Raw genomic sequence first — 19,972 nt, forward strand, 5'->3', positions numbered from 1 at the left:
ACTGGTGCTGAAGTTCTTGGCTTCAAGAGGGATAAGAACAAGGACTGGTTTGATGACAACAATCTTGAAATTAATCAGTTGCTGATGAATAAGCAGACAATTTATGAATCTTTACTTCGTGAAGATCATTCTGATCATACAACTAATTTGCGACAATACAAAGAGGTCAAAGCTATATTGCAACGTGAGCTAAGAAAAATGAAAAACCAATGGTGGATTAATATAATGGGGAGATCCAAAAGGCATTTGACACAAAAAATTTAAAGGAATTTTATGAACTCCTTATTTGGTCCTCCTACCTCTTCAATATCTCCCCTGATGTCGAAAGATGGTTCTGTTGTCATTAAGCATCCAGAAAATATCTTGAAAAGATGGCAAGAGAACTTTACTGATGTGTGTCACAATCCCTCAGCAGTAGATGCTGATGCAATTGATGGCCTACCACAATGTGATATCATATTCAGAATGGATTGTTTGCCTAGTCTGGTTGAGGTGCAGTTGGCTATCGCACAAGTCAGCAATGGCAAGGCACCTGGTTTGGATGGTGTTCCAGTGGAACTTCTTAAGATCGGAGGTGTGAATATTGCTAATGCTATCCTTGGTTTTGTTGAGGAAATCTGGGAAGGTGCTCCTGTTCCACAAGACTGGATTGCTGGTGTCTTAGTGATCCTGTTTAAAGGAAAGGGACCAAAGAATGTTTGTGACCACTATCATGGGATCATGCTTTTGGAAGCTGCTGGGAAAGTTCTTGCACGACTTCTATTAAACAGGTTGCTGGAGAATGTTAGTCCTAATGCTATTCCAGAGTCACAAAGTGACTTTAGGTCTGGAAGAGGAACTATAGATATGATTTTTTCAGCCTAGCAAGTCCAGGAGAAATGCATTGAACAACAGATACCACTGTATCAAGTGTTTGTGGATCTAACCAAAGCATTTGACACCGTCAACAGGGATGCTCTCTGGTTAATCTTAGAGAAAGTAGGGTGTCCTCCAACCTTTGTTTGAATATTCAAGTAACTGCACAGGGACATGAAAGCTCAAGTCTCGTTTAACGGAAAATTATCTGATGAAATCCCAGTTGACAATGGTGTCAAACAAGGTGATATTCCTGCCCCTACTCTTCTTTCTATATATTTTGCTGCTCTACTTGCTCATGTGTTTCGAGATTGTGATAGAGATGTAATGTTAAAGTTTCAAACCACAGGTCGCATTTTTAATCTTAGAAGATTTAATGCCAGAACCAAGCTGCATCATATCTTGGTCAAGGAGTTACTGTATACAGACGATGCTGTTTTTTTGTTGCACACTGAGACTGATATGCAGCATCTAATGGATAGCTTTGCTGACTCCTGCACTGCCTTTGGTCTGAGGATCAGTCTGTCTAAAACAAAGACGACGTTTACTCTTGCACCAGGCCAGTCATACGTGGAGCCAAACATCATAGTCTGTGGTGCTAGACTAGGAGTAGTTGATTCATTTGTCCACCTTGGTAGTTCTCTGTTGAGGGATGGCTGTCTTGACACTGAAATCCGCAGATGAATTCAAAAGACATCTGTAGCTTTTGGAAGCTTGGAGAAGAGAGTGTGATCTGATCGTGGCATCACAGACAAAACTAAGATCTGCGTTTACAAGACCTGCGTGGTAACCACACTGTTGTATTCATCGGAGACATGGACATTGCATAAAAGGCATATTAAATGGCTTGAATGATTTCATCAAAAATACTTGAAATGTATCTTAAACATCAAGTGGCAAGCACTAGTACCTGTTACTGATGTCCTTGTGAGATCATGTTGCATTTGTGTTGAGACCCCTGTAATAAGATCTCACATGCATTGGGTGGGCCACCTGGTTCGAATGAAAGATTGTAAGCTGCCAAAACAAATTTTTTACGGGGAGCTGGAAAATGGCAAGCGACCTCAACACAAGCCTAGGAAGAGGTTCAGAGACTCTACAAAGAATAATTTGAAAGTCTTACAAATCGACATCAACACATGGAAAGAACTTACTCTACAAAGGCTGAAGTGGCAAAAGCTTGTACGTGAAAGTTGTGATATTCTAGAGAAAAGAAAGCAGGCTCACAGCAATCTGAAGTTATAGCTTCACAAAGGTTTAATTGATGGTCTTAACCATGACACACACAGCTGGAAATGTGACACTTGTGAACGAGTGCTTTTGTCAAAAGCTGGCTAAGTCAACCACCTTAAGCCACACAAAACTCCTGTTCAGGTCAACTTTGCACATATTAGTCCAAACCAAACGATCTGTTTAACGTGCAGCAAAGTTTGCAAGTCTTACTGCTGGTTTGAGAAGACATGTGATTGATCATAGGAATAACCTTCAATCATCAGAGGAAGTCAACTCAGTGGAAATTGGTCAATTTATGTATCACATCTGCTTCAAGATACACAAATCTGTGGCTGGAGTGCAGAGTCATCTGAGATGACATGGATAACGAGATTGGGAGAACTCAATGTGACAGTAATCATCTGGAAAGATGCAGCAATCATCATATATATATATATATATATATATATATATATATATATATATATATATATATATATATATATATATAAACTGCCTGAAGACGACTGTTAAAAACTTAGGCAAAAGTACTTGCAAAGAATAACCAAAAAAACAAAAATGGACCAAGACGACTATGGAACTTTTTTACACAGATTCAACCGAGAAACAAGAAAGACAATTAGAGAAATTGAAAAACTACAATTCTTTGTAAGCAAGAATACTCCATACTATTTAACAATACTTTCCTGTAACAATACTTTCCTATATATATATATATATATATATATATATATATATATATATATATATATATATATATATATTTAGTAGAAATGGTAATTAATATATATATATATATATATATATATATATATATATATATATATATATATTCGTATTTATTATTATATTATATTGGACCTAATATAAAGTAATAAATTTTAAAAAGTAAAAAGACAAAAAAAATGACTCATGCGGCACCACTGAGAATCGAAACCAAAACTTTTCGGTCACAATTTACTTTTCCTTTGATATTAAGGCCTGATCTATGAAGACATGTTTGCTGCAAGGCTAAAAATTAAAACATGAACCAATAACTATTATGTTACGCATGTATATTCATAATGTCGTCATTCGACCTTCACCTGGCAATTCCATTTTTTTAATTTTCACATTTTTGCACCGATTTTCGCCAGCTAAAACCCAAATATAAAGTTTTGCATGGGTTCAAATATCCTATATATTATGTTTCATGTCTGTAGGCCAAAAACTCTATCTATATAAAAGCCAAGTACGTCCAAGGATGGAATACTGCTGCCATATCTGGGCAGGAGCTGCTAAAACCAGCCTATCCTGCCTTGACAGAGTACAAAATAGACTTTGTGGCTTAGTGGAGGATGCCCTTTTCTCTACCCTGCAACCTCTCTCCCACAGAAGAGACGTATCCTTGTTTTATCATTATTTCCATGGCAGGTGCTCGTCTGAACTCCAATCTCTGGTCCCCCCTCGCCAATCTTTCACGAAAAACACCCGTCTAGCTGAATCCACTGTGAAAAATTTCCCCCACTCTTTATCTGTGCCTAAATCAAAACGCGGATTCCATGAACAAAGCTTCTTTCTTAGAACTGCACGCCTGTAGAACTCTGTTCCGTCTGTCTACTTCCCACCTGACTTCAAGTCCAACGTTAACAAATTCTTAATGAACCGCCCCCTTAAGTAAACACTTTATCAAATCTCCACACTAACATAATGTACTTGCAATAACCCTTATCCCTGAGTGGCTTCCGGGCCTTGATAAGTGGTGACCACTGTGTAAAAAAAAAAAAAACTGACAGAAGGATTTGGTAGGCAAAATTTTTAAAACAAATATATATACTCAAATAAATAAATATATATAGAAAGAGGTTTGTTTTACCTATAATTTTTTTACGCAAATATTACGCAAATATTACGCAAGTATAGATCATGTAGAATTTTTGCATGAATATAAATACACGTAATACTTAACAAAGATGATCATCCCATAAGAAATCTGAGAAAAATTAATAAGGAATTAAATAAAATGAATGTTTAAAAGAATATGCAAATTAGCTAGATTTTTTATGTTACACTTAAGTTAATTTGTCCTCAGTCAATGGAGGGGAAAGCCTCTACACTAAGACAATTATTATTTTTGGTCCCTACCAGAGTGCCCCTTTTGCCCTTCTTTAGGGGAGCTGGTTTTCTCCACATTAAAAACGACCTTGTGTCACATTTTGCTTTCGTGGGGAAGCAAATAAATACCAATAAATAGAAAAAAAGGTTTTTAATATATACACAAAAAAATCCCAAATTTGTAGGAGTATATATATATTATCTCTTTCTTTATATATTATATGCTCGTATTTTTGTATTTTGGAGTTCTCTCCTACTACCCCCCCACCCCCACATACACACAGAGTATAAATGCTTTGATCTCCCCTCAATAAAAAGAGGAGTTATGATACTATAACAACAAAATAGATAGTACACTACTACCCCTCCCCACACACACATACTAAATGATATTCCTGAGAGGATGGTATTGTTGAGAAACAAACATATACTACACTGTTTCTCCCCAAAAATGTGATAATGCCTTGGAGGAATATATTATTATGAATTAAATATACTACACTACCCTCCCTCCAAAGAACGAAGCAAAACTTGGGAGGATTCCTCCCTTCCTCAAAAAGGATGTAGTAATACATGTTGGATGGTATTATGATATCAGATAAGATACTCCAGTATCCACTTCAAAATAGAGGGCGTAATACCTGGGAAATTCCTCCTATAATGCCTGTGAATATGGTATCATGATAACAGAAAAGATACTACGCTACTTCTCACTAAAAAAATGTGATGGTAATCCTGGGAAAGATAATCTCACGAGAAAAAAACATAATACAAGAATAGATTAAATCAGTTTTTTTTTCTTCATTCATTTAAAAATTCCTGGTTATAAAAAAATTATTTTTTTGTTAAAATGAAAGTGTAGTATCTGTTGTCACTCTTGCTTTATATCCTTGCATTGGAGCCACTGCTTCACAAGCGAAGGAGTGAGTAAAGTTCAGTCCTATGTGGAATCGCTTTACCTGGCAAGGCCGTCGCAGTCTCGTGTTATCGCTTCTTTGTTTACAATTAGAGCAAAGCAAACACAAACACGCCATTGGCTGAAACTTGACACTCCTGGAAATGCACTACAAACAGCAACGACTTTTCAAACAACAAAGAAAAAACACAAAATCTTCATCTTTCACAAACTAAAGAAAACAAAGGACTATTATTTCGAACCTAGATGGTGGGCATACAAAAAATTTCGAACCTGGATGGTGGGTATACAAAAATTGAATGACATAACGATGAGGGAAACCCATCACACTCTATCCTCATTCAACCAAGTGTCTGTTGTGCCCATCTAAACCAAAAAAGCAGTTCTAGATGCATAGAATGGATATCACAGCTTACATTATCAGTACCTTAGAGCACACTATGCCTCTAGAGAATAGGTACATTCGCCGGTTCAGCAATATTATGGTAGACATGCTCTGAAAGACTTGCATCAATGATACACTTCTATGGGATAAAACTGTAGAATCTACTTTCTGGCACACAGTGTACTATATCACCCATTGTGACAAAAATGGAATTATCTTTAATTCCGACAAGTTTCAATATACAGGCGACAAAGTCAAATTTGCTGGCTTTTTAATAACTGCTGACAGCGTAAAGCCAACTAAAATAATGACTGAAGACATTCTCAACTTCTCAATGCCAACGAACATGGTTAACCAGGTATGCATTTTTACAGGCCAATATCATTGTCCCCATTTCAAGAATTGTTGTTTTTTCCAAGAATAAAAAAAAAAAAAACATTATTCAGAAGATTGAGGAGGGGGTCAAAACATTCCAGATGAACAAGGCAACTTGCTTCTCAACAAACTATAGTAAGGTTGGCATCAGATATTTTCTGTTTCAGAAACACTGCCAGTGCCCAATGGAATTAAGACCTAACTATGGTAAGGATCATTGAAAAATGAGTTCAACCAGATCCCGTTTCTTAAAGGATTTTTTTTTTTTTTTTTACATAGGCGTCATCACTTATCAAGGCCGATCGGCCACTCAAGGATAAGGGTTAAAGAGTGTAGAGTAGTCAAAAGAACAATATAGTAATCAATAGTAATGGAAGTTCGGTAAATTTGTTAACTTAAGTGGAACGGCTCATCAGAAACTTGTTTACGTTGGACTTGAAGACAACTATATCATAGACAGCTGGAAAGCAGGAAAATGGAAGACAATTCCACAGGCGTGCAGTTCTAAGAAAGAAGCTTTGATCATGGAATCTATGTTTAGGTTTAGGCACAGATAAAGAGTGGGGAAAATTATTGATAATGTTTTCAGCTAGTCTAGTGTTTCTTGTGAAAGTTTGGCGAGGAGGGACCATAGATTGAAGCTCAGTCGAACACTTTCCATGAAAATAACGATAAAGCAGAGATAAACTCGCAACATCTCTTCTGTGAGATAGAGGCTGCAGGGAAGAGAAAAGGACATCTCCCACCAGGCCACAAAGTCTATTTTGAACCCTATCAAGGCAGGACAAGTCTTTTCTAGCAGCTCCTGCCCATATGTGGCAACAGTATTCCATCCTTGGACGTATCTGGCTCTTATATAGATAGAGAATTGCATCAGCAGTGAGATATCTACTGGATCGATAGAAGGATCCGACCATTTTTCCAGCGGCCTTGGCAACAGATTTGATGTACGTATTCCATTTAAGATCAGGAGTAAAGGTCAAGCCCAGAAGCCTGTCAAAACTTGAGGCCTCCCCAAGACGAGAGCCATTCATTTTAATTGATGCCAGATGGGGATCAAAACGTTGATGATGTAAAGATAGAAGCTTGATTTTAGATGCATTAAAAGTAACCAGCCACTCCTTTCCCCATTGTACAGCGTTATCAAGATCAGAGGAGAGAGAATCGGAGAGAACTTGGTCGTTTACTGTCTTAGATGTACTACCATAGATGATAGTGTCGTCAGCAAAAATGTTTACGAATGATGTAATGATGTGATTTGGAAGATCATTAATGCAGATCAGGAAAAGAGTTGGGCCAAGGATGGACCCCTGAGGAACTCCAGCATTTATGCTGTGAGTTTCTGATTTTTGCCCATCAACTACTACTCTTATGAACCTATCAGAAAGAAATGATTTAATAATTGAGAAGACATTTCCAGCTATACCATAGCTAGAGATCTTGTGAAGTAAACCTTTATGCCATACCCTATCGAAGGCCTTGATATGTCAAGAGCAATTGCCCTAGAAAGGTTGCCTCTGTCGAGAGATTCGCTAATCCTATGAGATATAACTGTAAGCACATCTGCTGTAGATCTAGCAGAACGGAAACCATATTGTGTGTCACTAAGAAGGTTATTTTTGCTGAGATGGTTGATTACTTCTCTATTTAACACAGATTCCAGCAACTTACTCATGACGCACAGGAGACTTATTGGCCTGTACTGAGAGGGGAATGAGTGATCACCTGAATTCTTAAATACAGGGCATACTGATGAGATTTTCCAGGGTGATCAGAAGCAGTTTTCCTTAAGACAACGTTTAAACAGTTTTGTAAGTATGGGTGCTAGTTCTGGTTGAAGTTTTTTGAGTACTATAATTGGAATACCGTCAGGGCCGGTTGCTTTACTGGAATCAAGGTTTTTGATTAGCTTGGCAACATCACATACAGATATTTGTATATCACATAGTGTGTTTTCTGATACAGGAGGAAATATTGGGGGTTGGCGGCCTTGGTCACAAAGGGTAGAATTAGCTGCAAAGTTCTTGGCAAAGAGTTTGGCTTTGTCTGATGCTGACGAGATTAACTCTGGTCCATTGATGATAGTTGGGATAGAGCACACGCTTCTGTTCAGGATTCTGTTTGCAATTTGCCAAAACTGGTGGGAACCAAGCCGCTGCTCAGCTACTTTGGACTTGACGGACTGAGCATACAACTATCTTGCGTTCTTTATTACTTTCTTACAATGGTTGCTGGCAGTCCTGAAAGCGGCTTTAGTCTCAATACATCTATTACGTTGGAAGCAGTGGAAAAAGTGATTTCTGTGCGCAATAGCAGCAGCACATTCTGGAGAAAACCATGGCTGGCTGTTAGGTTTTTTCTGGAACTTTTTCGAGGGTATAAAATTGTCTATACCTACAATTAACCATTCTGTCAGGTCTGATACTATAGACGACACATCCTTTTTAAACATGGAACGCAGAGGAAGATCCGATATAAGTGTACGGAAACTATCCCAGTCAGCCATAGTGTATCGATATACTGTACGATGGAGAGGTACGTCTGAGGACTTATTACATTTCATTTTTATCTTAATTGATACAACTGAGTGGTCGGAAGATCCAAGAGGAGACAGAACGGAAACTGAACATAGTTCAGGGCAAGTTGTGAGAAAAAGGCCGTCATTGTCGGGCACATGGGTGGGTTCGTGAACAATCTGAGTGAGGTCATAAGCAATGGAGAAATCATGACAGAATCTCCCCTCATCATCGGTCTTGTTTGAGTGGGTCAACCATTCCACATTGTGAACATTGAAGTCTCCACATACGTGAATGTTAGCTGAAGGATATGCTGATAAAACTCGGTCAATTTTCTCAGATATGCTTAAAAGATAGTAACTCCGCTGTTATGGGGGCGATAGAGAATAAATATAAATGCCGTAGTGTGAGCTAGTGCTACTCAGAAGCACATATAGGGTAAGTTAGGATCTTCTCTGGAGATGTCCCTACCACATGGAAAGCCATCTTTAATATAGGCACATATTCCATGCCCATGGCGATCTTAGGGGTCAGATTTGGAATTTAGGTTAGAGTATCCTTTAATTACAAACTCATTTAGGGAAATAGTCTGTCCAATTCCAATTTCGCTTAAAATAAAAGGTCTGGTTTAGTCTCCTGTAATTGGGCTTCAACCTCTGGAAGGTTAGAACGTAGACCCCTGATGTTGGAGAAGGAGACATGGTAGGATACAGAATTTCGCTACTCCCCCATAGAGGGTAAAGCACTGACAGGTTGGAGTCTTGTAGGATGTTCGTTTTGGGGTGCCCAGAGTTATTGGTTACAGTGGACTACGAGCCACTGATAAAAATATTCTCAGATCAGGTCCTGGAAAACATAAAGAACCCTCACTTGTTTTCTTTCACTGGACTGCACTTCTCGATACCCGGCACCATCAAGACAGAGCACATGAGACCAACAATATTACTCATCAGATCAAAAGGGTCATGCAAGCATCACTCACAGCTGCATACACACATGACGCCAAATTTCAAGCTGTAACATGGGATAGAATCATGGCAGCTGTAGCCACTGATGAGAAATGCCAAACATTAACAACAGGTTTCTGAAGTCATGACACAAACTGCCACCAAAAGTCTGGCAATTCTGGTGATGGCAGACCAACTACATTGTTTGGAAAGGGTACCCATAAAAAGGGATAAAATTCTGATACCAAAGCAGCTTAGAGCTGAAGTATTAGAGGCACTGTACTCCGCTCATCAAAGGGGTTGGTTCTGCACATATAGTACACCGGAGGAGATATCATCCGATGAAGGGAATAAAGAGATGTATATCATTCGCACATTATCCCCAAAGTAATAGCCAAGCCGAACTAGCTGTAAAAACAGCCAAAAGAATGCTTATGGACTGCACCTATGCCATGACTGGGGAGCACGGTTGATATATACAAATGTGAAACTATGAACCACCCAATTAGCTGTTATGGCAGATAAAGGGCCTAAAGTAAGTACAACTGGAGAGGATATATTAAATGATCTCGGGTGTGCACTAGGCATTGATGACAACAACCTGCCTATCATAAGATCCCTACTCACCACAATGTCACTTGGTGATGTAACTTGGTCAGAGGTAATTTACATCTTCCCAAGAATTAAGGGCCTATCATAAACAGTCCTAAAAAAACTAAGGATTATCAATTACTTTCTAACACACCTTAGGGGTCAAGTAACTACAACAAAAGTAGACCATAAGCCAACTGACAATACATTAGCTCCTTGCAGATGCATATACAAATCACCCTGCCCACTACCACAAAGCATGCTGCCCTTCCCTGCTACACTCAATTATCACAAAGATCTAGAAAATTAAATCATGTGTCATTTTGCCAGCAGTGTATTCAACACATGTATACATCAAAATTGTATTCAACACATGTATACATCAAAATTGTATTCAACACATGTATACATCAAAATTGTATTCAACACATGTATACATCAAAATTTGCAGGTCATGATGAGAGAACCACTCACCATTACATTCTTGGGCAACTACCAACTCAAAGCCATTTACAAAGCAATTCCATCCCCCCCCCCCACCACTGGAAAGAAGTTGTTGAATTCCAGCTAGACACAGATGTTGTTCTGAACATAATTGAACTAGTGCCAGCTGGGACATCAATAACATGGTGTTTCAAAATGATCAGTTCCACAAAAAGACGCATGCATAACAATCGACCTGCAGATTTTGAAACAGCAACAAGATAGGAGACACACTACACACCCTTTCCATTCAACTTTGTTAATATGATGCCCCCAGGAAAAAGAAAACAATCGAATTAGTGTTCCTTTTACTGCAAAAGCATGGTATCCCACCACTTTCATAATACAGAATGGGGCAGAATGGGGCAGATACCAGTATTTGTGAGTTCTCCAAGGTTTCAAAGCATCTAATGATGGCTACACAAAAAGATTCAACAGCATCACAGGTTTTCCTCGTGTGACCTGTTGTTTGGGAGATTCCATTTTATGGGGTGATGATATGACACTATTTTTTAGGCAGACTATTAGATACATCATGCTTTGTGCTTAAAATGGAATCGTATTCAATTCAGATAAATTTCATTTTGCAAAAACCGATGTGGAGTTTGTTGCTTGTGATACCTTCTAAAAATTTATTGAGGGCATCAAAGACTTCCCATCTCCAACAAATATAACAGTTGTTAGATCTTTCTTTGGTCTGATTAACCAGGTTTCATATGTGTTTACCCAGGCACCAGTCACGCCACCTTTCAGGGAACTACTTAAACATAACAGCAGGATTTATTAGGGCAATACATTGGAGCAACTCTTTCAGCAGTTCAAGGATAAAATCCTAGACAGCATCCAGGATGGCATTTGAACATTCAAAATAGATCGCTTAACATGCCTGACTACAGACTGGAGCTGAACAGGAATAGGATTTACCTTACTCCAAGAACATTGTAAGTGCCCATCTACAATGGCCCTCATTTGTGAACCAAGACACTGAAAGGTTGTATATGCTAGCTCCCAATTCACTAGATCCACTGAAAATCATTACAGACCAATCAAAGGAGAAGCTGCCCCCATCTGATACTCGTTATTGACCAAAAACCTCTTGTGCCAATATTCAGTAATCATAACTTAGATGAAATTAATATCTCAGGATATTAAACACTAGAGAGCAAAGCTTGATATATAATATAACTCATATCCCTGCACCTATCACCAAAGTCATAGCAGTTGAATCAAACAATATGGAAAAAAGCATTGAAAACTGAAATAGAATCTCAGTACAACTAGGAAACATCTTCCATCCAAATACAGTAAGAGGCTAAAGTAGATGACAAATACTTGAGCTTCAAGTTTACAATAGAAAAAGGGTTCTCTGAGAATAAGGATAACCTAGTCTCAAACATTGAAAAGTTTTGGAATATGCAGAACAAACTATACATGTACACCCAGACTATCCCTTCCAGTTAACAACATGGCTGGATGGAAATATATGATATATGCTGACAGGTATTCCGGTTAAACATAGGTATCTTCAATGATGCCTGAATCAACATAGTACGAAATATTTTATGCAGACACTTTATGAATTATTTTTCTTTTTTTACCTATGCATCACCACTTATCAAGGCCTAAAGACCACTCGAGGATAAGGACTAAGAGTGTACAGTAGTCAATTGAACAATATAGTAATTGTTAGTCATGGAAATTCGGTAAATTTGTTAACTTGAGTGGAACGGCTCATCAAGAACTTGTAGCAGAAACAAATGGAACTTTTTTCTTCCTCGAATCAATGCCTCTCCCCTGTGCCATTTGGCCACATACTGACCAGTCAGGGGTACATACTTCCTATCCCCAAGGAAATCGCCAACATCCGGTTTGAAAAAGAACAACTCATCCTTACTGAGAGAGAGACACCAAACAGAATGGACCTCCCTTTTCTTCTCTCTCTCCACCTCGGTGTTATCTCTACCGGTATTGATGATTCCACTGGGAATAACTACTGCGACACCACCAGGTGGCCCATGTCCAGCTTTTGACAAGGAACATATAACATTCTCCTTAATAAACCTTTTCTATGTTACATTTTATGAAGTTGTTGCGTTCGTCATTTCAGAAACTTGTATTGAATTATTTATTTTATTAGGTTGTGCCCTAAAAGCATTCTAAACCCTAAAAACTTATGGTGTACCAAAGAAAATTACTTGTGATGGTGGAGCTCCATACAACTCTGATAAATGGAAGATACAACAAATATCAGCCCCAGCAATACAGATGAAGTGGCACTTCTACTACATCGCAACTTCTACCCACCACCTGACATAAGCGGCTCACTTGCAGAACTGTCAACTCGTCCCTTGAATGACCACTTACCAAACTTCTGTTAACTCATCTCTTGAATGACCACTTACCAAACTTCTGTTAACTCATCTCTTGAATGGCCACTTACCAAACTTCTTTTAACTCATCCTTTGAATGACCACTTACCAAACTTCTGTTAACTCATCTCTTGAATGGCCACTTACCAAACTTCTGTTAACTCATCCTTTGAATGACCACGTACCAAACTTTTGTTAACTCATCCTTTGAAAGACCACTTACCAAACTTCTGTTAACTCATCTCTTGAATGACCACTTACCAAACTTCTGTTAACTCATCCTTTGAATGACCACTTACCAAACTTTTGTTAACTCATCCTTTGAATGACCACTTACCAAACTTCTGTTAACTCATCCTTTGAATGACCACTTACCAAACTTCTGTTAACTCATCCTTTGAATGACCACTTACCAAACTTCTGTTAACTCATCCTTTGAATGGCCACTTACCAAACTTCTGTTAACTCATCCTTTGAATGACCACTTACCAAACTTCTGTTAACTCGTCCCTTGAATGACCACTCTACAAAATTTTGTTATGAATAGTTTTAACTTTCTGATATGAAATATGAGACAGCAAGAAGGGCAGGTCCCACACAGTTTTTATCAATGCTTTGTACTAAGTGAAGGTTTGCAATTTTACTGTCCAGTGTCCTAATGAGAGCTGCCGACTAACTATAAACTATTCAGAGGACATGGTGGCTGGTCAACTGATTGGGGGACTTGCAAATACAGAATACCAATGCAAGTTGTTGGCTGAAGCCAATATTTTGACAACAGTAGGACAGAAATTCCACAGACTGGTTAGTCTAGAGGCAATGGCTACATTGACTCCTCACTTGCAAAGCAGCCTAAATGAGCGTTCAGCATTTGGCACAATGAGGTCCGAAAAGGACCTGTCTCAGGAGAGGGAGAAATCCAAAACCCCTTGAAGTAAACCGTGTGAACGATGTGGGATGACATCACACCCTAATGGGCTAAAAGGATGGAAGAACTGTCCGGCAAGATAGCTCAGATGCTATAATTACAGAATTACTGGACACTTACGAAAAGTGTGTAAAAAACCAGAGAGGTTGACAACAGAGTCAACAAGTGATTCAACATGACACCAGTCAAAAATACTTAGCAGTAACGAAAGAGGAAGACCAGCATTTTGTGAACAGACAGAAATTAGCAACAATACCACATCTTGCATGGAGCAGAGGTAGATTCAAAAGAAGCCCCCCAAACCATCTCCCTCCAAAAAAGTCAAAGTATCTTTGATACAGGAGTCCCATGCAAAATTTGAGCGCATCTTAGATAAGGGAACTTACCGTCGAATACACCATATCCTGGCAGTCGTGGATACTTGTACTCAAACATGTTTGAGTGGCACTGAAATACTGGAAGTATTGGGATGCACTAGCGATGTGCTAATACCAACCATCCATAGGATATGTCAGATCACGGACGACCTACTACACATTAAGGAAATAATTTTTACACGTATTAAAGAAACAAGACAAGTCGTTTATGTATCAGAGAACACATTGGGATTTTATTTATCTGAGTCGGCACTGAAAGACTTGGAATTAATCCCTCACAACTTTCCACACCAGATATGGAAAGCTGACACGTCAACCTCAAATAATGGGATAGCACCATGTGGATGTCCCCAAAGAGCAGTGGCATAGCATCAGTTTTTGCCGCCCTGGGCGGTCGTAAAATTTGCCACCCCCCCAGTGGCATATAATTACCTATCCCCCACCCTCTGCTGGCATATAATTACCTGCCCCCCCCCCCGATGGCATATAATTACATGTTTTGCCCCCCTCCCGCTGGCATATGATTACCACTATTTTCGCCCCCCCCCCCCACTGGCATATAACAACCTGTTAAAACCTTCAAAATTCAAACAAACCCTCAAAATATTTGTTTTCATTGAACTAATGTTTACACAATTCCCTTAAGATTAATGTTTACACAATTCCCCTTTTTTTAATTTTAATTTAATTTAACAATTTCTTTTCAATAATTTGAATAATAATAAGTATGTAAACATTAATCTGAAAGGAATTATGTAAACGTTAATATGAAACAAAAGAAACATAATATTGTTTTTTCAAAACAAAAACATATAATTCAAATTATAAAAATATATTAAATTAAATTAATTGGCTTCACAAACAAATATGATATTAAATTTAAATAAGAACATTTGGACACCTGAAAATGTTATGAAATGATAAAAACATTTTTATTTACTTTTTTTGTTGTTGTTAAAGTCCGAATTTTTGCCAAATAACATGGCTGTATTAAAGAGAGGATAGTCCGATGCAGTTTTCTTTTCTTTTTCTTCATAATGTTATAATTAAGAGGCCGAGCTTCTTGAAGAGAAAAAAACGTCTTGTATCGGTGCTTTTTGAAATCCTTGTGTGTAATCGCTCGGTTTAAGCGCAACAAGAAATAGGAAGTCACACATTTTAGAAAACTTTTTTTAATAAATTTAAATGAGATTATTTAAAATTTAAATTTATAAATTTAAATGAAAATATTTGAAATCATTTTTATTTAAAAGGTATTTTTTGAAGGCTAGAACAATTGCAGGAATGTACAGTCGTTGTGTGAAGATAAAAAAATAAATGAATAATAAATAATTTAATTTTTTTTTCTTTATTATTTATTATATATATTTTTTAATATATATTTATTCCCTTATCTACCTGAATTTGAACTGTGGGTGATATTTAATTCCAAAGGTTCATTCGGGTAATAACCCATCATCAGTGGAGAAATGAATCCTCTCTCTAGGATGTAAATTGCAAAATGGCTGTTTTATTTAGATCTAAATCCAAACGCTCAAAGATTAATTAATGTTAAATGTTCAGGGGAAATAATTCTCTTGGGTATTTTAAATTCAAACGGTCAAAGATTAATTCATTCAATTATGTTCAAGGGAGGTAATTCATTTTTACTTGTCTACAGGCTTTCTGTTCAGAAGTAATTCATGTTCTATTATGTGCTTATAAACTGTCATTGTTTAAATTATTATTTTTTGTAAGATTTTAATTTAAAATTCTGTTTGATACATTATAACTAGCCGCTGTTGTTTTAAAGTTTTTGTAAGATATTAGAAGCTCTGAAGCTTCAATAATTATGTAAGCAGTTAATGCAAAAAAGAAACACACCCAATAAATACATGCAAAATATCATTACTAAAAACAGCAAACTTCCCAGATTCTACCACCTAATAAAAACACACAAAAACAGCCCATCTACACAAATTAAACCCATTGTATCAAGTATAGAAGGACCACTATACAAAATATTCTGTATACTCAACCCTCTACTTTCCACCTGTCCAGGTCACGTTACCAGTTCTGAGGAAGTCATGCACAGACTTCAATCATCAGCATCCCAACATCTACAACGCAACAGATACGCCTTCAGCCTAGATGTTGTCTCACTCTGCACATCGGTTCCTGCACACCCAGCTGTAAACCTAATAACAGAATACATCGCATATAATAATTTACACTGTTTTAACCTCACAATGGAAGACATACACCAACTCCTTAGTATAATAGTGGACAACACACATTTTCAATATAAACATAAAACATATAAACTAATATCCAGACTTCCCATGGGATCCAGTCTATCTGGTCTTCTGGCCATATTCTACATGAACAGACTTGAACAGGACGTACTATATAATTACCAATCCGATATCTTCTTCACAAGATATGTAAATGATATCCTCATCTTAACATCATCTCTTGAAGAAGCTAATAAAATATTCATCAGGTTCCAAATCGGGAAAAATTTGGAATCGTCCCATCACTAGTACACACACACACACACACACACACACACACACACACACACACACGTATATATATATATATATATATATATATATATATATATATATATATATATGAGCAAATAGTTAATAAAATATGTTAAAAAACACTTTGAAATAAGTTAAAAACATATTTAATCTGAAAAGGAAACACTAAATAAGTGGATAGTCCTTAATCCGCAGAGTTTCGAAGAAATACTTTCCTTCTCATCAGAGGGTAGGAATTAGCAAAATGCGGGATCGGATTTTGCATGCAAAAGTATTTGATGAAACAACGAGTAAGTCAGTTGTAATTTTTATTTTATTTTATTTTATATATATATATATATATATATATATATATATATATATATATATATATACATGTATACACATATGTATACATATGCATATATATACATATACATGTATGCATATATACATATATACACCTGGGCGATCGGACAAAAGGACACTGGACAAAATCCACCAGCTAATTATAACAAAAACAGATAAAATCTCAAATGAATCAAAAACATTAAAAATCGCTTTTTATATTTTTATTTTAATTTAATTAAATTTAGGAACTAATTTTGGCAAGGTATGAAAATCAAACATCTATGGAATATATGTCAATTGAAGATAGAGTTTAAAACCATTCTTAAAGACGATATAGTTTTAAACAGGATTCAAGTATCTCTCACAGAAATATACATGTTTTTAAATATTTACTCTTTTTTAAAAGCAAGCAAGTCGATTTTTCTAAGTTAGGTACGCGTTCTAAGGAGATTTGTCTTGCATTATCATTTACAATTATTATATCAATAAAAAAAAAGTTAAAAATTAAAATCCTATCACCAGAATTAATTCATCATAATAAATTTCGGTTTAATTATAAATACGTCAGTGATTATAAAATTTTTTTCATAGTTTGAAAAAAAATTAATTACTCCGTGATTGTTCGAAACTTGACAGAAATTAGGCAGTATTTAAACCGATAATTCTTTTTTGGCCCGCCAGGACGCCAGCTCACCAAAAAGTAGGCAGCGCCAAATTTCATTCCGTCATAAAAACAACTTTCTACAGAAAAAAAACTTATTTTTTTCATTTTTATCTAGTGAATAAACATAAAATTATGTATTAAAACCCACGTTTATTATTTTTAAAATCAAACAACAGAGTTGAAGTCAATGTTTTTGATGGCAAAACAAAACTACTTTTTTATAAATTTCTGTGTGGCGTACTCATGAATTATTTTTTCTTAAGAATAAAATTGAATAAAGTTTATTTTTACAAAAATGTTTAGACATTTACATAGCGAATAAGCATAAAAATATAAATGAAAAACCGCATTTATTATTTTTAAAAAAATCCCAATTATACACCGGGTATGAAGTTGGCTTCTTTTTTTTTCTTAAACAAAAGTGACTTTGTTTGATAAAATTGTGTTTGGCGTACTCATGAATTATTTTTTTCTAAAGAATAAAATTGAATAAAGTTTATTTTTACAAGAATGTTTAGACATTTACCTAGCGAATAAGCATAAAAATAGATATATAAATAAGCATAAAAGCATAAAATAAATAGGAAAAACCGCATTTATTATTTTTTTAAAATCAAAATTATACACTGGGTATGAAGTTGGCTTCTTTCTTTTTTCCTAAATGAAAGTGACTTTGTTTGATATTCATTTATATATATATTTTTATGTTTATTCGCAGTATAAATGTATAAAGATCATTGTAAAAATAAATTTTATTCAATTTTATTCTTTATAAAAAATAATTCAGCAGTAGGCCAAACAATTTTATCAAACAAAGTCAGTCTGGTTAAAGAAAAAAAACAAAGTTCCGATTTTTTACAACCTTTTCAGTATAAAATTTCAGATTTTTTGCTAGCTTTTATTTATTTTTTCTATTTTTTATTTTTGCCTGCTCAAAATGCAGCCCCTGACAGGTGACACTCGTAAAATAGGGACACATTTTTTCTGATTCCTCCAAAAGTGCCGATTTTTTTACAACATTTTCGGTAAAAAAAATCCGATTTTGTATTATTAGCTTTTATTTAGTTTTTCTATTTTCTATTTTTAACCCCTAAAAATGCCACCTCTGACGTGTGTTGCTTATAAAATAGGAACACATTTTTCTGATTCTGATATCTCTGAAAGTCTTGATGTTTTACAACCTTTTCGGCATTAAATTTCAGATTTTTTGTTAGCTTTCATTTATTTTTATTTATTTTTTTTACCCTCTCAAAATGCCGCCCCACCTGGCATGTGCTGACCGCACATCACCCGCCCTTCCCTTGCTATGTCACTGCCAAAGAAAAATGTTTTTTAGCAAACCTACAAGAATCCCATATACCCCTATTGAAAATAATAGGGAACGTGTAGCAGCCACTACAAACAAGCAGACTACTTCTCACAAATTCGAGATTTGAAATCTATTTCTCCCTGGCTTGTCCAATCACAAGCCAGCTCTCAGTCACGTGACCAAGTATATAAAAGGCAAAATCATGAGTCGTTCTCTCTCTTTCACGGTGCTCTGCCCTGAAGGACACATCGCCTAGGTATTACAAGCTAGCTATATTTCTCTTAAAACTCCTACTTGCTTCGGCGTGCTATACCCAAATGAAGATTCTTTGCCATGCTAAAGAGCTGTCCTCATTGATACGACTCACACACACTCATGACAACCCGGCAATGCACTGAAGTCTTTGCCCTTTCTTTCTTTTAACCGGCTTCCTTTGTACCGACGATTACTAGCTAGAAACACTAAAACTCTTCACTACTATAATACAAGTGTGTATGAACACTGAACTCTCTTACTAATACGTTTCTCTCTTGTACTCTTCTAATAAAGCTACTAGCGAAGGTAACAAATAAAGTTTATTAATATAGAATAAAACTTCCATTTCGTTGTTGTCTCATTTCTATAAACGTTTGGAACAATGGTTATGGGAGCACTTTAAATCCAAGTGCATTCAATACCTGCCTCTATCAACCATTACAAGTGATGTCAGGGAGACGACTGGATATAATATTCATGCTGGTGTTCGAGGATGGTGGTCGCATCATAAAAAGACATGACACCAAGAAGGAAAGTGGACCTACAGAAATTGAATGCTGCAATGATGAGGGAAACCCATCATAGTCTGTCCCCATTTAATCAAGTGTCTGTGGTGCCGATGTGAAGAAAACAGTTTTAGATGCATAGAATGGATATCACAGTTTACTGTTCTCCCCAACGGCCTGAGATACAAACACATTCATAACAGAGTGGGGATGCTATTGGTACCTTAGGGCACCCCAAGTTTTCCACGCCTCTGGTGAAGTGATACACTCACCGGTTCGACAACATTATGGTAGACATATTCCGAATGACT

The sequence above is a fragment of the Euprymna scolopes genome, chromosome 43 (genome assembly GCF_053919585.1).
Source record: "Euprymna scolopes isolate OS-2025 chromosome 43, ASM5391958v1, whole genome shotgun sequence".
NCBI classification, from domain to species: Eukaryota; Metazoa; Mollusca; class Cephalopoda; order Sepiida; family Sepiolidae; genus Euprymna; species Euprymna scolopes.